We start from the raw sequence: 26298 nt of genomic DNA on the forward strand, positions 1-26298 counted from the left end.
TTTAATATAAGTAAAAAGAATTTTATGAATTGATAGAAAAGTGCTTTGTTTAATATAAATTTTACTTATACGGCAAAGAAAAGTAGTAGAAAGATAAGTTTAAATATTATCTGCATATAATATAGATTTTTTTCTATTTTAATACACCTTACAATGCTAAAAATTTTTCTCTGAAAGAGAATTTGATGAATTAACGGTTCTCTCACTTTTGAAACAAAAAACTATTCTGAAAATATTTGAAAACAGATTTTTTTGAAAGACAGAGAAAAAACTTTGTCAAATTTTGTTAACAATTTTTATAAATTTAGTTTAATTTAATTTGATATATTTTTAATTTTTTTTCTATGTTAAATATTTAATATTAAAAATAAATATTAACTGTAAAATTTCAATTTTTTTTATATTAAAACTCACAAAGCTGTGTTAAACAAGGCTTCCAATAAATTTTTGTCATACAAAGATTGACTAAAAATTAAAAAAAAAATATATAATTTTTTTGTATTAGATTCTTAACATGTATAATGCAAGATATTTAACTTTAATTAGCGAAATAGAGATAAATTTTACACTCACCGATACAACAGTTGACAGGATAATTCAGATAAACGTAAAGATGCACGTATTTTTTAAACTTTTAATACGAGGCACAAGAATGCTGTAGATATTTCAATAAACAAATAGAAAGATCGCTCGCACTTGTTTGATTGTCAAATAGGATAATGCAAAATAATGATCAATCAAATGGTCCTCGTGTAAAGCTGTGTAATGATTATTTTTGCTCACACGTGCTCACACAGTTCGGCAAAAACGCGATGTACTTTTAATTAAAGCGCAAATGCGAAACAGCTCCTTTCACACGCGTTTTATTATGAGAGATCGTCGAATTGCCGAATGCGTTGTAATTTTGCTTACATTGCGTTTGCCACTCTAGCGATAACCCTTTGCTGCGTTTGCCTCTTTGTGTATACGTGTGTATGTATCTCGAACATATATTATCCTGCCAGTTTACGCGACCTGAGGCAAGTGTCGTTACACGCGGGATTCGTGTTCCTTTCTCTCTCTCTCTCTCTCTATACATGTATGTTCTCTCTCTTTTTCTGTCTCTCTTTCGCTCTCCTTTCTCTCTCTCACTACATGTAAATCGATATCACGCATCAGTTAGTCGCTAAAACGACGCTTGTCACGATTATTGCTACTGTCGCGGCTTAAATCACATATATCGTTTTCGATATATATTTATATATAAATTATGTTCTATTCTTGCGAAGATAATATGGTAAATTATTATAGAATTTTGAAGAAATTAAATTATGCACGCATATTTCGATCTTTGACAAACATCAGTTTAAGCGTAAAGAAATAAATTTCCAAAGTTAGATGTTTATTATTCTATTGTTCAATTTTTTATCTTGGAAGCACTTTGTTTAAAAATTTCTGTTCTTTAAAGTTACAGTAGTTTTAAATTGTATCAAATATATGAATTAAATTGCACGAAATTATATTTCTTATTGTGATTTTATTGGTTTTTATAGCATTATTATTCATTCCACATTACAAGACCAAGTATTCAATCATTTTGTTAAAAGTTAACCAACTTCTGATAATAAAAATGTGTCAATTTTTTTACGCTTATTTTCTTAAAATACTCGAAATGTATTTCATAAGTCTCTGACATCTACAAAGTGTGTGTGTGATTTAATAACATGTGAAAATATAATGCTATATTTAATAATTAAACATCAATTAGTGTACATTGGAGTAACGAGAGAAACAATAATTATGAAATAATCATTTGTAATGCATTATCAGATCCCGAAATCTTTTAACACAATTGGTATTATCTGGAAATTCTGGACATTAGAATCGCATCAATTACATTAATCGGCGCTCGGATTTTTGGGCTAATTAGGGTGCCGCGATTAATCATCCGGACAAGCTTCACGAAACTAAGGGGTAGCTTCATCGATGTTCCTCCTCGGAAGGACTTTCAGTCTTCCAAGATCTATTAATCTGTCTCGGATAAATTCCAGTGTTCGCGACACAACAACTCTAAACGATGTCTTTGATTATCGTGTAGACCTTCAGATCGACAAGTTGCGCTTTAGTCACAAGTTTGTATTGAATGAAATCTCGTTCTTTCTCTATGTTTTGTTCAACTTTCATAATTACTAGAATTCCGTGCTCGGAAAAACTAGCAACAAACGCAAAATATCCGCCCCGTGTATATTAGTTTATGAATTCGTTTAACGTAAAGCTCAAATGACGAAACGAAATGACCAAACGAAACTACCAGAAACGCAAAGAAAAAAAGGAAATAGCTCAACCCCCGACAATGCGACTTAAATATTCAAATTACGACATTCGAATGCAGATGAGACCACAAAAAAAAAATTCGCGAGAAAAACCGGGGGATGTAGTTCTTCTCGCATTTTGTGCGTGTACACACGCATATAGCTACATGTAGGTCTCTGGATGACATCCAACTAAATTTTTATTCAAATGGTTATTTCAGCGAAACTTCTTCTTCTCTTGTATCCTTCTCTTTCTCTCTTTCTCTCTTTCTGCTCTTTTACAAATATTTTATTTAGTATCTCTTAATCACTTGTCACAAAAGTATGTTGCGATTCAATTTAACGATTGCATATAACATGAGCGATGTTTTTAAACATGTGTGCGCGGTTTTTTTCAAACCTACATAAATCAAAGCTTTGTAATAATATATATTGTTCCCCAATAAACTGTTTTTGCATCACGCAATAATAAACAATATCGCGAAATTTTGCTTGAAATTATTGTTGCAAACAAATCGATTAATCGACTTGATAACGGAATCCATCAAATGGGAATTATATTATAGATATTTTAATGAAATATAATATTTTATATAAAATAAACAAAAAACGACGAATAAAAAAAAAATTTTGCGTACATTTCGAGATTGTTCGAAAATGTAAACTTGATACAACAACGTCAACGCAGCAACAGGCGTTTCCCTCGCTTGACGTAGAACGAGCTATACCGTCATTAAAATTCCCGGACGCCAAATGGACGTCGTCCCTTCATAACAGCTTGCTGTTATATACAACCCTATTGTTCGCAGTTCGTAACGCATTTAGCTCGTGTTCACGGGCATCCTATTCTCTTTGCTACACCCTGCATCATTGCAGGTCGGTCACGCGATTCGCTGTCAGAGGGACAGATATAACGAGGAAGATTCCGGAACATCCGGCTGTTTGTTTGACTTTTTTAAGATACACGATTCTGAAAAAAGTTCGGGAAGGTGCAATTCGTAAAACGGTCACGTATTGCGCGGCAATAAATTCGCAGTTTTCTTCCGCCGCGTCAAGGACGATGCGATATTGTCGCGCATTAAAGTTTCGCAGAACGTTTCGCGAAATAGTTTTGCTATTAAAGTAGCATGACTATTGGAACATCTCGTTTTCTTGCAAAAGCCCGCAATGAATGTTGATGCGAACAGGTTTCATTTTTGCGCTAATACGAAAGGATTTTAGTACAACTTTAATCTGATTCTAATCTGAAAATAAAATGGAAAAAGATATACTTATTTGTCTGTAAAAAATTTATATGACAAAAACTATATGGATTTGGAAAAATTCTGAGAGAGAGAGAGAGAGGGAAAAAATTCAAAATACGACGAATTAAATTGAGATTTGGGTCACGTAGTACTGGTAGAACTATCGCGAGTTAGAATCCTGGGGGATGTTTCTCGCGCTGTGAATTCTGCCAAGGAGTGCTTATTTTTTATCACTCTTCGTTATGTATATCTTTAACGTGTACATGGAGAACTTTGTTCGTAGCGAGTTTCTGCAATCTCATCCGACAAAGAAACTCGATCATCCACTGTGGGGAGGCACGAAACTCCATTAGCATGTTCTAGATTCCGGTGGGTCAAGCGTAAGATCCCGCGGGAGAAAAAAAGAGAGATAGAAAGAGAAAGAAAAATAGAGAGAGAGAGAAAGAGAGAAGGCGAAGATCTATAGAACAACCGATAAATTCAAAACCCTCAGCAAAACATCTACAAGACGTGCGAAGGGGAAAAATACGTCAAAAATCCTTGGAGCAAAAGAGGAACTTTTTTCTTTCAATAAAACTACGAGCCTCGCTTTTATCTTACAACAAAATCTTTTTCGTAGCGCTCTTGATAGAATTTATATACGTCAGCGTTAATTAACTTTATTTTTCAAGAAATATAACTTTAATATCATAATGTATATAAAATCTCATTTTATAAAAAAATTGTTAATTCTCACATTAAGATAGTATAGTATATATGAAATACTTGGCATTCAAACTTTGACTTTGATTTACTGAAAAATTTCTTTTAGTATGCAATGTTTCTATATATAAATATTTGCAAATTATATACACATATAACAAGATTTTATAAAATTTAATTTTTTTATGACTTCTCGTCACTTTTTGAATAGCACACAATTTTTTATGATCCTATATTGGATATCAACATTTCTCCGAATCACTTGTCATGTCAGCGACTGACGATTCCTGGATATCGAGATGTCACGAGAGCATCCTTTGTCAGTGATGCTATAACGACTAAAAGAGCACTCCTAGATAGAGGAAAAAGTTCCTTCCCCCTTTTCTTTCCTAGAAGGGGCACGTTCCGTGAATGCCGGCGCACGCCTGTGGGACCGGAAGAACGCTTTAAAACTGACACGGCCTATTTGTCTGCGGTGACCCCAGCCGCTCCGACAACACGCCGCAGCATTTTCCTAGCTGCCGCCCTCTTTTTCGACATTTTTCAGGATCTTCCTGTCTCTTCTTTTCGTCCTGCGTTTGCCTTCCGTCTTCTCCTTTTTTGTCTTTGGCGAGAAGTAAAAGCCAGTCGCGGAAGTCCTTTCTGGCTTTTTTCCCACAGACGCGATTAATGACGCTCGTTTTCTCCTTGGATAGGCGAGCAGTAGGAAAAGGAGAGGGTTGGATCCTCGAGCTTATTTCTACGCGGAGTTTTTTTTATTGATGAACCGGCAATGTATGAAGTGTGCGGCGATTGGTCGAACATAAATCTAATGTGGGCGAAGAAAATTTCGGAACTGGATTGTCAGTTTCTCGCCGTTGTGCTGTCATAGTTAATTCCGATATTTTACGAAGTAAGATATATTGATTTCTTGTTAATTCAATTTCCTATACCTAAATTTTATATCCTCTAAATAATATATTATACATATATTTTTTTTTGCTTTTTTTTACGTTGTTTCAAAAAATTCTTCTCTATTTCTACTAGTATAAATATTAAAAAAGGGAAATACGTAAATAAAGTTAAAATAAAAAAATATAAACTAAAAATACTTCTTTCTTTGCTTGTTTAATTTAGATAAATAAAACAATCCATTTGACAAAGAATATTAATTTCTGCATTGCTGCAATGAATAGGATCATGATTAAATTCTTTGCATGATGTAGTTTGTAATAATCGCGCGAGATGTTCAAATGTAATGTAATCTCAATGGCTGAATAGGTTTATGCGTCTACTAATGAACGGCGCGTACACGGAATTACATTCTAGGAGTGTAATGCTAATAAACGGCCGATCAAATGAATTAGTACGGCAATAACGGCACCAACGCAACAAAGCGCATTCGCATAACGAAACGTCATCCATGTGAATGTAGAGAAGTCATTAATTAATCAGGTAACTCAAGCTAGTTGCGGTTTGCCCGAAATAATGTTGGAGACATTATCTAGTGCGATATTATAGCAGAATAATAACATTGTTGTTTAATAGATTCATCAGTTTATATCAATGCTATAAAACTTTCTCTTTCTTATCTAAAAAAGATATAATATCTTGTTATTATATAAAAATTTCCATTTTTTGACTTATTAATTATTATTCTTTTAATTATGCATATATACAATTTGTGAGACACATTTATAGTATAAATAAGAAATGTTTTTTACTAAAGCATATTTATCTATAAAGTTTTTAAGATAATTATGATGTATGACATGAAACATACAAGTAAGATGTAAGCATATTCAAATACAGAATTTCTCATAGAGAAATTGAGAGAATAGAGAATTTCTCATAGAGAATAATTATATATAAAAACCGATAAAAACACAAAAAATTAAGATTAAAAGTAATGAAAAAAATTAATATTTATAATATATTTGATACATTATATTAAATAATAGTTATATTATATAATAATTAAAATTTGCTATGATATATAAAAGAATATTAATTCGCTAAAACATATATAATAATATCTGCATTAGTTTTGATTCTTTATATTTGATCGTTAGCTCTAATAACAATTTATACATATAATGTTGAGTAACTGCTAAAGAAGAATAATAACGAATAAGATAAAATCTGAATTAATTTAACTATTGGTTATTTGCATCTTCTATTTACTTTATTCTATTAACTAGAAATTATCATTATGCATTCGCACAATAACTCGTGTGAATAATGATATTTCTTGTGATGCAATCGTTCACATATTAGAAACGTGACATTTAAACAGCACTTGGCATAAGTGCATATTTTTGTGTTTAGAAGGAAAGTTTTAGAACTCCCGACCACGTTTTATAATTAATTTCGTTCCGCGTGATTCGAAGATTAAAGAAACTATCCGCCTGCCAACTTGTACGATTGCCAAGGATTTTCTGGATTGCAAGGGATTGTGTTTTGTTTTGGAGAGAGATTCATAATTTCGCGTAAGTGTCGGAACGACAAGACTAACGGAAATTCCAACAATTGGCTGAAGAAAATATTTTTGAAAATAAAAACAGAAATCGCGCGAGGAGACACTTTATCATCTGGATAAATAAAATTTTGTATTGTTATGGAAGTTTGTACAGAGAGCGAGAGGAAGAGAGAAAATTTTTGCAGTAGTTGATTTTCCCGAAAAAATATTTGCTGTTTTCTGTTTGCAGAAATCACTATTCTCTCCGTCCGTCTATCGGTCGGGATCATTTTATTTCTGGCAATACTTTTCCGTTTTTCTTGCACATTCGCGCGACATGTTATGCTTCACTTTTTCTCTATTTCTATTTATTTTTTATTCTTATGTGGGAAGCGTCTAAAATCAACGTTGCAAAATTTAACGAGTATCAGACAAGATAGAAACGCGTCAACTCGAAATAACTCGTACGTAACTACAAGAACCGCACGTGTTTGTGTTATCTGGACGTTTCGATAGATTTGTTCGCACACGCGTCACCATTTAATTTATCTTATTTCCATCAAAAACCCCAAAGCTACAGAGGTATGCGCTCTATCACGCGTCGTATTCGGATAAAAATTTATCAATACGACCTCGAAATTCCTCCGGGCGTGGGAAAGCTCCATAGGATAAATCCCATTTTGTACACACACACGTGAATTTATCCAGTCAACGATTTTACTCTATACCAATTCAAAGAACGCATCTCATGCGCACAATAAAAATGTGTGTTTTATAAACCTCGCATCTGCTCTCTATCAATATCAATCGTCAATTTTTCGGGTTTTTTTGTCGAAGAAACATCGGGAATAGGAATAATGATTGAAATAATAAACCTGAATAAATTAATTAAATAAAAAATACACACAATATTTGAGCAGAAATATTAAAATTAAACAAACTAACGATTAATGTGGTTTGATTTAATTTTTGTAACGTCGAGATAGTATATATATTGCAGTATATATGTATATTATTTGTATTTTCACATTTTATTTGTACCTACTGATAGCAATACGAAATATATATCGCGATGGTCACAAATAATAATTATCCATTCTGATAAAATATATCGCGTGTATTTATAATAACTCATAAGTATTATAATAGCTTGAATAACGCGTATATTTATGAATATATGTTTAAGTAATTAGTATATGCAGAGTAAGATATAAATGCGTAAGAAATAAATAAAATACTATTGAATTAAAAATAAAATAATTAATACATACATGTAATGAATGCAAGTAATTGGTTAATACAAAATTTCATTATTATTATTAATCATGCGTAAATCCAGATTGTGAAAAGCTATAAATTACATAAGCTCGACAAATTGGTTTATATTGCATCTCTGTTATCTCTTTACATATATCATAAATTAAGTAATCTTATCTCTTTTTACTTTAATAAGTATTTTATCAATCATAAATAATTCTATTTTTCTGAAGTGATATAAATTAAAATACTATATTGATTTTAAACTCAATATAAAATGATATGTTTGTATTATTCGTGAAATTTTCTTTCTACATACAACAACATTAAAAATATGTATTTTTATCGATAAATAGAGTATAAATTCTAGTAGCACTCATACAAGGAAAGAGAAGCTAAACAAGCAGAGCAAGAAAGTTACCAAGCAAAGAGTGCATTTTATTGTGCATCCGTTATTATTACGATGCACCTTGTTACGTACTTTTTTTACTGAAAAATAACATCGTCAGAAAATCACGCGCAGATGTTTGCACGAGAATCATTCAGCCGATAACTTTAGAGCATGAAACCAGATCGAAAAGATGTAACTTCACCATTCAGTCCATTATGAAGGATATATGTGTATATATGTGCACATGTGTGTGTGTGTGCATTTGTGAATACTAGGTAGCGTGATAGTTGATGGATGGGAATGTTTATATGGATATGCTTCATATAAAATAAAAGCAATTGAGATGTGAGATCGAATTGAGGATCAAAGAAGAAAGTTGAGAGTCTTTGTTCATCATCTTTTATCACACTTACACTATCTTCTCATTTATTCCCTTCGAAATTGCACATAAAGAAGACTGTAATGTAGAAGGTTACAGGATCAACATAATACGCATTATTATCGCATAATTACTTCCTCTTCTGAGATACTATTTATATAGTTTAACGCGAATCTACAGAAGAAAGTCTTTTATCTTAGAACTATTATAATGTAATGCCTGTGCAACAATTATTATAAAGTTTGGTACGCAAGATATATATTTTGTAAATATTTCTTTGCATTTTTGAAAAATTAAAAATTTAATCAAATCCAAATATTGATAACAATTTTTGACAAGATTAATAGAAATTTATGTAATCATTAATAATATGTTTGGATTTTACTAGGAATGTATGTTGATATCTGTTAACAACTCTAGTCACAATAATAAATCATTATTATATGTAACTTTTTCACGTTAGTTAATTTGTAAAGAAAATGCAAATTTAATTTAACGGAATTGTATAGTAATTTTCATTTCTCTGAATCTCATTTTGTTCAACTACGTGTCTTGTGAGAATTTCGATTGAATAACCACATAATTACTCATCAAGATTGACTTCAATCCCCTAATCGCGCCAAAATACATAGCCTCAAGCCACAAAACGACGGAGAAATCCGTCTAATCGTTAATTCAATCTAGCTAGAACAATTAGCCGGAGTTCCGTAAACACAGAGTTCGATAGAATGATTTGCAAATTGATTGATAAGTTGGACCGAACTAAGATCGGAGCGTTCCATCGATTACAAAGACCAGTTCGAGAGTTTTGTGATCCGATATGAGCGAGAATTCCAATTCGGTCTGCGCGACTCATGAGTGGCCAATGAAGAAGCCGAAGAGGGGCCGCATCGACCACGACAAGGCAATTTGCACGGATGAATGGAGAGACCAGATTCAATGATAGTGATTCCCGGCTACTCTTGCGGTCATCAGGAGACGTCAAGCGATAGGGGTCAGCCTGGCAGACAACCTGCTTGGCTTCTGTGCACATGACAATAGCCCGAGCTTGTCTCTGCTAAGGACTACGACACTATGCGACATCGCTCGCAACCTAACGGAGTCAGGGCTGATGGAGATGCGTGTTAGATCGGCGAGACATGCCGGCGAATGTTAGTCGGTATTAACGTGCAAAGCACGTAATTAGCGAGAACGGCGATTATCGTTAATGGAAGTGCGTTGTATGGAAAGGATGGGGTAGCGCGGGAACGTGAAATTCGTATTTGCACGTCCCCGTCACACAAATCGGATCATTGTTAGCCGATTGGCTGCACATCATCCTCCTGTATTACATTCTAGAAGAGAAAAATAATGGATCGTTTAATCTTATTTTTTTGAAAAAAAGTCTATCGAATTATTTAGAGTCTTTGAAAATACATTCTCTCTCGATAAATTTTGATATTTTTATTTAAATTTACTTTTTTGTGCATGTACAAATATTAATACGTTATTAATATTAACTGTGTTATTATATAAAGAGTAATTATTTCTTTTTTACAAGAAATTGAAATAATTTTCTTTTTAATAAAAATGTTGGAATTAAATATTTACATTTTTTTTAGAATTTTTTTTATATAGATTGTTAAAATAGAAATTTCAATTCTCATTTTATATACATTTATAAGCTCTCTTATCAATATACAATATATTGAATATTTATTGTAGTGTTTGGTACTGATATAAATAGAGAATTGTAAGAGTTTAAATCCCAAGAAGATAGGATATCGATCTATTTTGTTATTTTATTAAAAAAAAAAAAAACAGTTGCTAAAAAGCGTTTTCTTGCGGCAATATTACCTTGAAACTAATAGAAAAGACACATTCTCTGCACTTACTGCGATAGCCGTTTATTGTCTCGCAAAAACATGAAAACGGTGTGGGCGTTAGATACAGAAATGTTGCAGACATTCTCGAAAACGAGAATGTTGCGCATAAAAGGGAGAAATGGATGACATCTCGAGGGAGGCTAAGAGCGTTTGTAGAGCTGGAAATGGAAAGAGAGTGAGAGCACAATGTCGAAAAATAGAATTCAATGTCTACTTTAGTGATTTGCAAAAACACTTTTCCAATATTCACTACGCGAAACACGTTCGAGATAATCTTCCTCTCCATCGTACCTTATCGTCACCCGTTATTTATGGTTCCTATACGAGATAACGTAGGATAATATTATGGTAAAAGTATGGATAAAAGCACACTTCTCCCTGTTGTTACACATTGTGCAATTACGGCTCTGCAGAAACTTACTCGTTGACATTGTCGAATCATCGTGGATCACGAAAGAGTCTGACGAAATTTGAATAAGTTGCCTTTTCTCTTTACAATCCTTTCATCAGCACTTTGGCGTTTTACGGAGGGTCTCTGAAAAGGTTCGCGAATTATTCTTGCGGAGCGGTTTTACGTCGATAAGGAATGGGTTCATTTGGAAATGGGGTCACGAGGAAAGTATTACAAGAAATTTCTATGTAATTCTTAAATAGAATTATTATAATAGAGAATGACAAAGCATACGTCAAGTATATTTGTGTTATAATTTTACTCTGTGTGATAGTAAGACAATTCATCCCAACACATTTTCACGTCATAATTACACAGTATTTTGTAGTAATTTATGAATCTAATACCACCATATATTTGAGAGAATATCAATGAATTTTACGCTGGGATATTTACATAACTTGTTACATAATTTCGCAAAAAGTATATAAAAATAAGAGATTGTGAGGATATACAAATATTTATATACAACGTAACATACAATTATAATTAAATTCTAATAATCAAATATTGAGATATTCTATTGTACGAAATTGAGCTATGATGAGATAACAATGAATCCATTACGAAAAAAAATTAACTAAATTTTGATTTGAAATAATTTCAAGTTATTTTACGCAAATGTTCTTTTTATGAAAATTATGTTTGTTTGAAATATACGGAATTAAATAGAAAAAATTTGGTTACGTTTATAGTAATGAGTTTCAGGAAATGCGAAGGGGAAATTAAGAGACTTAAAATGAGCAATCGCGAGAAAAGTGATTGTGCGACAAGAAGAGTGAGGATTCGAGTAAGACAAATGGTGAAATGAAATATCTCGTCGGGAAATTAAAATTCCAGATTGTGAGGGAGAGAGAGAGAGAGAAAAACAGAAAGAAATACACAGAGTTCCGCTTACTTATTTATTCCATTACAGGACAAGCTGCGCGATATTCCAACGCGCAGGTGAGAGGCGCATCAATGCGTTGCTCTTGCGCGTTATTCCGCTTCCATTGCGAAAATTTGCGGAGAACTCGACACCGTGTCTCCGGTTTTGCGAGAATGAATGAAAACTACATTGTAAGATGAAGTACGAATTTTGAATAATGAAATCGCATCTTGCGAAGCGTAATATGCAGATTTCCCGTTAAGAAATAAAACAGATTTTTTTACATATACATATATTAAAAAGAATATACGGTACAACTCTCGTATTAGAAATGTTAATTTAACAGCTATAAAAATTTGTATTAAACGTATTAAAAGAAAACTGTTTGCACTAAACGAGATAAATGTTCGGATTATAATTTTATATTTGATATAATCATTCAAATTTAATTGACATATCACAGGACAGACAGTCAACAGAAAATTTTAGCAGATTATCGAAATTACTGCTTATAATACTATTAACCTATCAATTATTCGATTACACGTTATTACAGTCATCTCGCATATTTTAGAAATTTTGATCCTAATTTGCAGTACGTTCCGAGCATTTAATGTTATTATTTAATTTACGTAAAACTCGTTTATATTGACATGTGTCAATGTTACGTAAAATCGTGACGTTTATTCTGAAATATTAAATAATTTTATTCTATAAAATCAGTTTATTCGTTCACAGGCAAGTTATATATCACCTCAAAACTAATTATACAAGAGGTAATCAAAGTAGACTTTGCTTCTTTTTAAAAACGATTTTGCTAAATAATTTTGTAGTGATTTTTTAGTACAAAATAAAGAATTTATTTATATTAAATTATATTACGATGTAGCACATATGATAGCCGTTAGAATTGCAGCAAAAAAAATTAACATTTGCATACATACTCGCGTATTATTTGCTGTATGAAAGTTTAATGAAGAAGAATATAAAAAAAGAGTAACGTAAAATATATTTTCTATAAAAATATAAATTATATTTTACAGAGATTACATATTTTTTTAGAAATCTTATTGCAACTGGATTGTAATTATTTTGATGCACTGAATCATAAAATATGTATTTTTTTACGGATTTAAATTATTCATAAAATAAAAATATAATGCTTCAAAATAAGATAATATATATAAATAAATAATTTATATTTATCCAACGTCCAAAAAAAGTTGTGCAACTATAGTTCCAATAATTAATCGCTATCCACGAATATTATAATAACTGTTTTCTGCAACTTCCCATCTTCACAAAACGCGCATGATTGTCGTCTCTGTCAATTATTGGAAATTCTTTTGTCGCTAAAAGCAAACGATTATATTGTGGTCGCGAAATTATTGCTTTTGTTATTCACATTGTCTGCAATTTCCGAATTGCGAAGCATTCTTTATCTCGAAGTCAATTTTTCAATTTGTTTAATTTATTCGGTGCAGCATCTCTCGAGACAATCGGAAAGTTTCCCTGGCGCCGTCGCTCCTCATTGATTTCCAAAGCTGTAAGAAGAGCTTTCTTATTATTCGGATGCACCGATGCTAAAATCTCAAAGTAGATGTTAACACGGAATCCTTTTTTCATCTTGATTTCTCCCGTAAAACTAAAGTTTCAACGTAATCTATATTCACACGTCTTTCAATAAAATTTAGACGGATTAAAAAAAATAGGTCTAATGCATTCTTTTTTTAACATAAGAAAGAATTTTCTTTTTAAATATCGTAATTGTTTTTATGAACGTAAACAATTTGGTTAATCTTATTTAATATTGATTAATTTTTTTACAAACAATCTAAATAAAAACGGCAATAATTACGAGCAAGCGCTACGATGTTTAAACGCGTACCTTTATTAATATAAAATTAAAAATTAAAAATTTTCCATGAATATACAAAAACATTACAATAATATCATCTCAATAACATACGTTTCGGCACCTTTTTTTGGGTCATCCTCAGCGTAAAAAACTTAAAAACTAAATTTAATATAAACATCTATGATATATACGCAATAAAATTTAAAACGTTTAAAAATATAATCTGTCATCTGTTAATTATATGTACCCATTCGTGTTAAAGTGTGATTACAGTAGCAATTCAATACCCGACAAATAACGACAAGCGTCGATATATATATATGAATTTCTGAATACCACCCGTCCATTGTTGGCTGACTAACAGTATAAATAAAAAAAAAAACTTTTGTAAAGAAAATCAAATTAAAAAATAATAAAAAAGAAAATTATAAAGTTATAATGATTTGAAGTTATAATAATTGCGGTTTTTATTTAGATTGTTTGTATTGTTTCTCACGAGCTGGTACTGTTCACTTTTTATAATTAATTTTTTTAGTCAAAAAATTTCTAAGAAATAACACATGGTTAAGAAAATATCCCTATAGATTCCTAAAAATAAACTTTCGCAGAATATAATTAAAATAAAAAATTTTAAAACTATAAATTAGGATATAGTCTCTATGTATAAAAATTTAATATTTATTTACATTATAAATTAAAACATTTATGAACATGGTTAAATTCCAAATTTAAATTTAAACTAGAGGAAAGGAGAAAAGAATATTTTTGTTATGTGTGTTACATTGTACACAAATGGACAGTAACAGTCATTAAGCAATCAATAATCCTTGTCAAAGAGTATCATCTTGGTATCCATCTCGATATATCCAAGGCAATAATCCTGCAATTCGTCACATGCCGACTGTTGCATGACGTATCGCTGACCACAACCAGAACTACAAATTACAAAGCTACCGCAACAATTAACCCAACGAGGCACTAACAGCTAGAGTAGTCTCACTCTGTAGGGCCTATTAGCAAGTACTTCGCAACATCCGATCGTTTGATTGAATTAATCCAGATCGATATAACGTCCGAGATTATAGAGACGTTCCAATTATACTATAAAGTATATTGTAAAATTTTATTAGTATATATACTGTATTAATTTGTATTATTTTATTGCGAATACAGTACAATTTTTCGTATACTTATTAATCGATTTTATTATAGGAAGAGAAGAAACTATATAAGAACAAAGGAATATCTTCTTATCTCGTAAGAAGTTTCATAACATGCGTACAACATCCGTAACATCATCTTTTGTAATTTGATGTTTCGATGTAAGAAGAAGAGAGATATTTAATTGGGTAGAAAGTGATTGGGCGTGTATGCGCAAACTTTTTCTTTGCTTGTCGATAATTTGGTGGTGGATTTCTAATTTATGGTTCAGCGAGTGAGAGTCACGATACATCACGTGTAGAACGAAACTAATATATAGTTTATAATTATAGTTGGGCAACAGACGGCAATTTTAGAAAAAATATAAATTAAGAACAAATTATTATCAGGTTGATCTGCAAATTATTTTACAAAAAGCTATTTTATACATTCTTCTTGAACTTATATATATCAAAATTTATTTTACAATTTAATATATATATTAAAGCACATGTATGTATAAAAATAAATTAAAAACTGTTATTAAAAATTTTTAAAGAAAACAAAACAATTAATCTTTGAATTACAAGTTTTGAAAAATAGAGATAATATTTGTTTTTGGCATTCGCTAAAGTTTAATAAAGATACAAGATTTGTAATTGTGGTGAATCAGGAAGAAGACGATGCCTCAAAAAATTTCATTTTCTCTTGCATCATGGTATCGTACAAGTGAAAACACAAGTAAAAATAGTTCATGATTATATATTGTGTACCAGTATTAATTCGATGATGAAATGACTTATCGGAAGTCTCGCGTAAAGTGAGATTATGGAAGATGAGTTCGTGTTCTAATTCGTACTTTTGACGTAATACCGCTCTACTCCGATTAAAGATTCAAACTCACAACAGCTTCCCGATATTTTTTCGATGGCAAAGGTAAATACATGATTTAAATACATTATGTAATAAATCTGTCGAAATTATCAATATATAACATTTTTAATAAAAACAGTTATAATTCAGAGAAAAGAGATATCCAACAATTAAGCTATAATTATGTAATTATTTTTTAAATGAAAAATTAACACTTTTACAATTATTTTCATTATTGTTATATTACCTTGCTATAATACATGGCGATTTCAAGTTGACATTAAACCGCTTGCGAGTGTCAGAAGCAGAAATTTAGAATATTCGAGCCATTTGCTTTCCCGGATGTATATCTTGAGTCAGAGAAACGTGAACCAATTACTCAGTCTGTCCACTTCGGCACTGACCATCAATTCCATCCAACCGACCATCGCATCGCCAGTAACGCTACACTTTTCTCACGGGAAGAGACAACTTATTCGATCGCGCTACCGTGACATATACGCGGCCATTCGGGCCAAGCCCTCGCGAAATCATTCACAGGGACCTCTCACTCTCCCCACGTGTCTGCCCAGAGTGCGAGCCTCTGCGACGAGGAGGGATAGGAGAAAATCATGAAAAGCGAACGAAAGCGAACACGTCCGTCGTACACGCGAGTAAGCGAGAGAGGAGAGGATCATTCTGTTCTCTCTCTTTCTGGTCTCAACTTGGCGAATGTCCTGGTAGTGAGAGAAGTCGCCAGTGTCTCGGTAGACCTCCATCTGGTACAGCGGGCTTGAGAGCCTCTTCGGGTATCGTCTATTCGAAGATCGTTCGCGTGCTGCCTGGCGGATCGTCGTGTGCCAGGTTTTCCTTGCCTTTGTATTTCCTTTTTCTTCTTTTTTCTCTTTTATTTATTTTTTATTTTTTTATTTTTTTTTTTCGTTGCTTTCGTTCTCTAAAGCGGATGTAACGCGGTCGATACTCGTGAGAACGGAGCGTGTGAGGTGGAATTGTAAATAGTATCGAGTACGTATAGAGAGGTTGCACTGTGGCGCACGTCCGAAATCGAGTTTGGCGCTTGTCGTGACCAATTTAAGCAGGAGATGGCGAGCGAGGAATTTTCTGCATTTTTATGAATTTTAGTGCGGCACTAAAACCCATTTCTCGAGTGCGCTTCATTCGAGCCGCGGGCTTTGATATTAGCATGTCCGATCGATATATCACGTGGATTGAAATTGATGACAGCTGCCTCAAATTGCTTTTGGTAATACAATACTGAAATTAACGGTTCAATATGATCGCATTTAATCTGTAACTATGGGTTTAATTATTGTATCGATAAAGTAGAAAGAATGTATATAAACGACCAGACTGAGAAAATAGCCCCAGAAATTAGACTTGAATCAATTTTCTAACAAGTTCTTTCTCACATTTTTGTAGTCACGTAGATGATAAAATCCAATATAAAAGATTATTATATTGTGAAAAATTCATTCATTTTTTTTTTACGGTGAACATAGTGATCACGCGGAAAATAAACGCGAATGTGAATGCGAGAGCTACAAAATGATGCATCGTGTCAGCATGCAATTTATTTCGATGGTTGACTGTATTAGGCTTGCTACGTTGAAACGTTACCGCCAATGATCGTTGAGCTCTAATCGGGAGGAAATAATTTGTTTGGTTGCACCCGGGTTATACATCGGAATTGGCTGTAGATGATCGATCGCTGTATATTGGACCGTGTGCGTGTGTATGCACGGAAATTAGCGATTACCTACGTCTGTTATCGCTAAAACGATGCTATAATGACAGGAAACTTTTTTGATGACAAATTCAAGGGAAATTCAAATTGCAAGAGATTAAAGTGTCAGAGATAGAACACATTTTATATCTCAAAAAGTTAAATTAAAGTGCAAATTTGAATAAACAAGAGTTTGACAATTTTAGAGATATTTGAAATTTCTCATTGATATTCTTTAATAAGATACAATTTTATTAGAGCGAAAATGTAAATATCCAATTTTTGAAATATTATTATAATTAATATTATATTAAATATAATGATAATTTATTATTGAAATTTTAATGATTATACATATATTTAGACTATTATTGTTAAGAGATTAAATTATATTGAATTTGAAAACATTCGAAAAATTGATAATCTATTAGATCAGAATATTAACCGTGAAAATTTTCCGCAATATCAACCGGTTTATCATGTGTTAATGTATCATTTTGCATTTCTAACGTAGAAGTGGACGCGAATTAATTATAATAACATCTCTTTCAATGTTATTATACATAATTTGTATCGATATATAACGATATAATTTTGTAGTAAAATCCCATAAATTATTGATATATATAGCGCAAAGATTAAAGCATTGTATCAACATTTTATATAACTTATTTTATTTTTAGTTTAAATATATTTATGAACATTTTTATAATATTCTCTTTTTCAATATTTCGTTTCTATCTTTTTGATTAAAGTTACAGATTGCAATCAACTACTGAGTGTAATATATATACATACATATAGGTATACATATACGAGAATTGTGGAAATTCGACGATGGAGAGGTTTACTCTTTCATGTCTCTGCATAAAACATGAGTCAAACATTTTGATTAGCATATTATAGTCACTTAGTATATCGTATGACAAATTTAAGACGGCGCCTAATATAATTTACTTATGTATGTTTATATGTGTGTGTAATGTGATCTATATATAAATCTAATGCTGTAAGATTGCGTCAAAAATTTTATTCTTTAAATTTGATCAAAATTAAATATAAAAATATTTTTATAAAAAATCCGGCTTTTTAAAGTATCTTATTAGAAATAGTGGCATATAAAATTAGAAAGTAACATAAAAAGTAATTATCGAAGAAATAAATAAATATATATATATATATATATATATATGTATGTATATATACGTATACTAATGACTGATATTTATTTAAAAAAAAGACCACTTTCGTTTCTGTTGCGAGTAACATTTTTTAAATTTATATCAATAGTCACTATGTTTTTGTATCTCGCATTAAATGTCAAACTTTCCGCTTTTCGAGGCAGTAGTATAATTTCACTTCCACATGCGTAATCCACTTTCACGAAACCGGTATTGTGGTATACTCGATCTGTCGTGAACCTGGCGCTCTCGACGAAGCTCGAATTTATAATATAAAACTGGTCAGCCAATTAAAATCGCGGCCGCGAAATTCTGACCTTCACGACAACAACCTGGCTGTTTTTACAAGATTGTTTTGTCTCTCGGGCTAGAATTTATAGTGTACGATAGTGTGGACGTGTGAAGCAGGTGCGAAACGATCTTATGTGATACTGTGCGTTGAGCCAAGGACGAAGAAGGCGGAAAAAAAAGGAAGGGACTCTCGGTGGAATTTCTCGAGCCAACTTTGCGAAACGGTGAGTCAAACAGCGAGATAAAGTTTAATAGACCTTCGGGGTCGAACTTTTGATGTACGGACGAGCGGAGGAACGCATTCAAGTAGTACGTGAGCTTCATCGTAACTTTGAACAGTGCTAACATTAAAACGCTTTGCGTCTGATCATTCTTTACGTTCATCTGTCATGACTGGAAGGGAAATGTGCGATTCGTGATATTGCTTTACTTTATCCCGAATTAAATGTTACTTCAACGAGAAATAGATTAATTCCGAAACTTGTTGCTCAAAATATAAGTTAAATGACAGTACTATGATAAACAGAAGAGAGTCGCGAGTTTATCTAAATAATATTTAAAGTTAAATTTCTATTGAAGTGAAGTATCGTAATTTAGTGAGGGAGTAGAATTTTCAACATTAATGATCAAAGTTATTGGAACAAAATGATTATATAGTAATGAAGATGTATACCACAAGTTCGAAGTTTTCAATACTCTTGATTTTAATTGCATTTCTCAGGTAAAATTACGATGCTGTACCGCTATTTGTGGTATTGCTATCTCACTCGGACAAGTATCTCGATCGCTATTCGGGCAATCGAATTTGCTGGATACCGATACCACGACATATCGATCGGCCAACAAACGAATTTACCGAACATTTGCCTGCTAATTCACCTATGCATGCCACATAATCCGGTTACGTCACTGGTACCGCAGGAATGCGCGGATACTCACCTGTACGGCTAATAGTACGGCTGCATTACGTCGGTTTTCGCACAAACATAAATGTCTTCGTAAGAAAGTAAGGAGGATAAACAATTAGAAACAAATTAGGATCGATACACCTATCAGTGAATAAGCAGTTATCAATGAAACAATATCAAATTATATCTATGAAAAATACATTACAATTAAACAAACAAATTAAATTTTCTTATACAGACAGAAGTACAATTTGTTTCTTTTTTTAATTTATTTTTTTTTTTTTTTTAAAAAAAAATGTTCTAAATAACGTATTGTTATTATCTTAGTTGTGAATTTTTTATTCTCGAATTTGTTTAATTGTTAACAAATTTTTTATGACGTTAAATATCCCGCCGGCTATTTCGATTTTTTTTTCATGGAATTTGAATATTTTGAAATTTTTATGTCTGTCCCATTGAATTCTAGATTGAATTATTTTTATTCGTAATTGCATTTTACACTACAATCTACTATTTTCATAGCCATTCGTGTATATATGGCACACACCCGCCAATCTTATCCGGATATGAGGCTTACAGGAAACTTGGTTGTTCACTGCCTTCTACCTTCTATACAACAGTATAGTCCTTTGACACGTAAACCCCTTCTGTGTGACCTTAATTGTAATGGTTCTGCGGTCTCAGTTTCAATCCTTAGTTTGCAATCGGAGGCTGACTAGATCAATCATTTTCAGGGTAAACGTTCGCAACCCTCAACACGACCTCCCCTTAATTAAATTTCATTCAATCGATTATGTTGCAACTACAAGACAATGTTCTATTGTAATTAAACTTATCAAACAATTTAATTGTTTCTAGCTTTTTTATTTCTTCAGATTCTCAGAAATTATTTGGAATTTTTTTTTTACAAAGTGAAGTCTTTCTCTCGTATTAGGCTTTTTTATCTTTAAATGTTAATAACATTCTTCAATATTTAAGGTACTCTTGAGTTAAACAATTTTTTATGGGTTGATGTTTGAAAATAATTGTTAAAAAGTAATACAAGCTTTTTAAATGTATCCCAATTATATTATATTTATATAAGAAAAAAGGTTTATGTAACTCTCTTTTCTCTCTCTTCTTAATAATAAAATATAAGAAATAATAAGAAATATAAAAATATATATTCCGCCCGACTCGTTAAAGCATGCCGAACGAATTTCATAAGAATCATCTAGTCACAGAGACATTGTATTATCATCTCTCAAGAACTTCATATTCCTTGGTGTCGCAATTGAATCGGCTGGTTTGTTGACGGGTCTCATCGAATGTTTGTCTACCAATTTGCTTAGGTACAACATTGCGTGAATTGGGGGCAATCTAGTTTGCATTATCGGATGCACGATAATGCGTGAATGCGTCACGATTTCGGAACGGAAGTGGAGGAAGGGGTGACTTAATCGACGAACTGTCCGGAAACGGATTTTGCAGTCTCGTCGACTTAATGAACGATCGTTCTTCCACTTAGGCAAGCGGAAATCTTCTCACGCGACTGACAATTAATTCCCAGTCTTCCTCGAATTCCGGGTTTGTGATATGTCACGCATCGTCAATAAAAGTATAGTGAAAGTATACTATTTAATAGAAAGATATCAGTAAATGTGTGTGTATATTAGATTATCATAGCCAGTTTTATTATCCGTTATTATTATTTGACACACGATTTTTCTCTCTCTTTTATTTCTATTATCGTTGAATATTTATAAAAAACTTCTTGCGTCTAATTTGAAGATATAAAATATAATTTAATTTTATAAAATAGTATTATATGTAATATTCCTGATATGTATACAAAGAATATAGGTCAGCAAAAGTAGGCGACAACAATTTCACCTAAGTCAAGAATTTTGACTTTAATCTTACAATTAGTTCTGTTGTCAGTTTGCAGAACTAAGGATAAAGTTAACTGACGTTGATGAAAACGTTATGGTAATTAAGGAGAGAGACATTTGCATTTAAGAAAAACATATATGTAATGTAAAGCTAAATTAATTCATTATAATTTTAATTAATATTACAATCTCAACTAAATAAAAATCTATGTTTACACCAAAAATTCAGGACTGTGTATAAAAATTATTCGACTCAATCATTTAGTTTATTTCTCAAATTTTTGCACGAATGAACTAAATAAATTCACTACAACTGATTCTTAAATCATAATTACAATACTTAATTGTTTAAAAAAAAAATGTAGGTGAAATGAAAAAATCATATGAGGTTTTTGAGAATGTCCTCTCTCTTTCTCTGTCTCCCTCTGTTTTAACGAAACTGACAAAACCTTTTATTCACGCGAAATGGACGGTAGCGATCGAGCTGTCCGCTGTCATACTTCGTCGAACTAGATTTCCGCGAGTTGTAAAATATCATCGTATGCCGCGGGAGTAATTCGAATTTCGTTTTATCAATTAATATCGATGGACAGCCGTGTCACAATGGTTTCATAGGCACACCACTGGATATCGGACCTGTAGTACCCGCAGGTATAATTGCCGTTGCAGTTTCGTTTGTCAGTAACCCATCATTACTTTGGTTGGTTCTGCGTTATTTGCGGCTAGCTTTGGATATGCCATTTCCTCGATACTACTCTCTCTCTCTCTCTCTTATTTTTTCACTTTTGTTATCGCAGGAATATATCCGCAATTATTGTCTTTGACAGAAAGTCGTTATTAACAAAGCAACAAACAATTAGTTATAATAAGCGATTAAAGAGCTTTTACCGATTGCGTTTTCTATAAAATATTCTTTTTTGTTTTAAATATTCTATATAATTACTCGTTCTATACAGATATTGCATAGAAATTCAGGAATTGTTCAGTGCATATTTCAAATCACAATAATGTGACAAATAAAATATTATGAGAATCAATACTGCGTAATAAAAACGTTGAGATGAATGAGAAACTATTTTCAACAGAATTCCATTTAACTATATTAAATTTATAGAAAAAAAATCTTTATTGACTTTAGCTTGTTCTTTCTTCGCAATAGAAAAAAATATCCGATTTTACAATTCCTTATCTTATCACGCTCGCAACGAAGTCCCTTGTGTCGAAGAAACGGGTCATTTCCATTTATGGCGGCACGCCGATATACAATACACGTAATTCCCGTTTGTAGCGTGACGTCTTATCGTCGGAAGTATCGTCGGAAGTTTCGACACGCGCTGCGAGTTTCGCGTTCGCGCGAGAGAATTGCGCTAGAATAGAGAGAGAGAGGGTTTGTCGAGCGTGTAACGAGTACTGTGGTTGTAATTGCTTCGCGATCGTGGGGCAGGGTGCGATATCTGCACATGCATTGCGCCTCTCGCGCGGACTAGGTTTAATTGTGTCTGCGCCGGGAACAGGTATCCAGACACCGACTACCTAGCTTTCTAATCCTACGACGAGACGACGATGCGAGACACGCGAACACGCTGCTCTTTTGTAAGGCCTGCACCAAAATTGCCACATACTCCCGACCTTAAGCTATCCGCAACAATCTCGCGAACATCTCCGCGGACGTTTCATAAAACGAGATGGAGTTTGAATTAATGCAGATCGCTTTCGAAAGATAAGCTTCGAATGTTATCCTTGCTGGGAGCTAGAAAAGCATTAGTTATTTTTGATGAAGTCATTTTAAATTAATAATGTTCTATTTTTTTTTTAATCCTTTTGTGACTAGCGTCAATAAGCTTTATGCTATTCGTACGCGAGTTATGCAGAATAATGCGTTTACTCCGAAAATAAAGAAAGAAAATAAATTTTCAGACTTTTTTAAAATTTAGACCCCAGAAAAACTAAACCAGGGAAGAATCAACGCATCGATTTAAAATCATATTTTCTATATTAATAATTTACGATTTAAAATAATGTTTTCTGCATTATAATTTTTTAAATTTATAAAATATACATAATATATTGTATAATAATGAAATCAATTAAAATTGTTGAATTATAAAAAGTTAATGTTATTTGAAATAAGTTTCGAGTTAATATTTTTTATTACATTTAAATTAACTGTCATGTATACCTCTATTATTATCTATTCAATCTTTTATTATTCGTGGAACCCGACAGAAAGTCGTGAAATTTGCATATATATTTATAAAAATCTATAGTGCCTTATACATAAATATAAAGCTATGAAAATTTAATAATTAATTAATATCACAAATAAAGTTGAAGAATACAATATCTTTAATAAGATAAATTTTTCAGAAAATAATATTTTATCTTTTAAATTTTATACATTGCGTTTTATTCATCATGTTTTAAAAAAGAATAATTTTACTTGTATGAATATTGGAAAACGTCAGCTACTATATAACATTTAAAAAGCATAGCATTTAAAATCGGCGAATCTTTTTCCCGACTTTATCTGCGATGGCCGGATGCGGTACAAAAATTTGGCGATCGTGTGTCGCAAACCACCGATAACCGCGTACCACAAATGCATAGAATATATTTCGTTTCTATATAATATTATGTTTCCTCGATGCTAACACACTTGCTTGTGTATAGCTTCGTTACCTGCTATTACAAACAATTACGTAAGGTCAATGTGTGGCAATGAGTGCATCTGGGTGGCAGATTAATTGTATCGAGGAATTATTGGAACGAGATAAAGGCGTTTTATTCTTGTGCACCCTATAGATATACACGTTCTCGTTGTAACGAGAATAACATAGATCGATGTCGCTTCCGTGCGGATGGCTAAAAAAAACCGGTTATGCCAACACGAGTTATTTACATGCTTAAATATCAATATCGAGTGCAACGAATTCGATATACTTAAATATCGATAAACGGATGACACAGTTAAAGAGATGCTTGAAATGTTAAACGTTTATTTTTGTCGCACTGTCGGCTTTTTATTGTAACGTTATAAAAATATTTTATAACGTTACAATGAAAAAAAGAAATGTGCGGTATTCAATTATTCAATGTAACAGAATCGTGGAAATAAATTTAATTAATTGTGCAATATATTGTGCAAATCTAATGGCATATTGCGAATATAAATTAATCGAACTGCATTTCTCTCTTTTTTTTCCTTTTATATTCTATAAAATACTTACTCTTACGGTAATATTCAATTTAAAATTACCTTGGCTTGACTAATTGAATCTCGCTGCAGTTCTGCAAAAACAATTTCCTTTTTTTATTGTTTTTTTAGTAATATAATAAAATTTACGTACATTACACGTGTGTGCAGAATCTTTTACACAGAAATAAAATTCACAATTTCTAGTCGACCTTAATATGCAGAGAAATTATTGCGGTAAGTTGGCAAATTGGCTAACTTGTTCTTACCGAACTTCTGAGAAAATGATATCTTTGTAACTTCTGGCTCTGCAGATTTTGCATAAATTTCTGTATGCGCAAGATTATGTCGACATTAACAATTAAAATATATTTTAATAAAAAAATTTAATTTAATAAAGAATTTTGTTGAGTTAATTGTGCGAATCACAATTTAAATATATTAAAAACATTATAATATAACATTTCTTAATCTTAATATCATCTTTTGAAGAGAAAAACGGCAATATTAAAACTTCACCTACTTTCGTTGAATTTCTGAGAAAGTAGTTTCTTCTTCGTTTCACGAATTTTGCATAAACCACTGTGTTTAAAAAGGACCTTATTTCCTGATGAACATATATTTCTGCTTCGTCAATTTTTATTAACGCTGATTGCGAATCTGACTTTAAAATTTGTCGGTTCAGAAGAAAACACTGAGCAAACAGAAATCTATGAAATTTTTACTCTTAGCCCCCTCCTTTTTTTTTAAATCGTTGCTCGCCACGTGCGAGTTATCGTTCGTGCGTAAAAAAGGACACGTGAATTTTTAATTTTACGATTTCGCATAACGATGAAAACGGGTAAAAGGGTCGGGATAATTCCGAGTGGATCCGTGCAGAAAAACGAATAGATTCGCATGAATGATGCAATAAATTCTGCAGCTTTCCTAACGAAACCCGGGTGGTTTTTACGCAGAACCGAGGGCGCTCATTAATTGTTTTGTTTGCATCTGCTTTGCATTCGGTTGGTAGCACGATTTATCGCGCCGGTTAGAATCGTAGTAGGGTCGATTCGATTGCGCGCATGTTGGAAATCATAATTAATGCAGCTAATTTGCAGTTCGAAGTGGAAACATTAACGTAACAAATTTATGTCTCATCGTCGCCGGTGAACGAAATGACAGAAAATTCGCTTGAGCGACATGCAACGAGGGGATTACTCGAGGAATTAAATTTCTGTTGTAGGCCGCCCATATTTTATGCATAATTAATCATCTTAATCCTCAACTTGTCCAATCCTGCCGTGCTGTTGTGTATGAGACAAGCAATATTGTTTCGCCAAACTATTTATTGTTAGATAGACGTTGACACGACCAGAAATTAACAAATAAATCT

The 26298-nt window shown here is 32.2% G+C and overlaps 1 protein-coding gene across 1 annotated transcript in view; it reads left to right on the forward strand.

The window, feature by feature from the left end:
* Positions 1-19044: 19044 nt before the first annotated feature.
* Positions 19045-26298, forward strand: part of LOC114932524 (uncharacterized) — a 92183-nt gene continuing 84929 nt past the window's right edge. The window contains exon 1 of the mRNA XM_085479746.1: positions 19045-19175. The gene's annotated coding sequence lies outside the window, so the exon portion shown is untranslated. The remainder of the gene's footprint in view (positions 19176-26298) is intronic.

Source organism: Nylanderia fulva, unplaced genomic scaffold, assembly GCF_048542155.1.
Source record: "Nylanderia fulva isolate GAGA-0341 unplaced genomic scaffold, ASM4854215v1 Scaffold13, whole genome shotgun sequence".
NCBI classification, from domain to species: domain Eukaryota; kingdom Metazoa; phylum Arthropoda; class Insecta; order Hymenoptera; family Formicidae; genus Nylanderia; species Nylanderia fulva.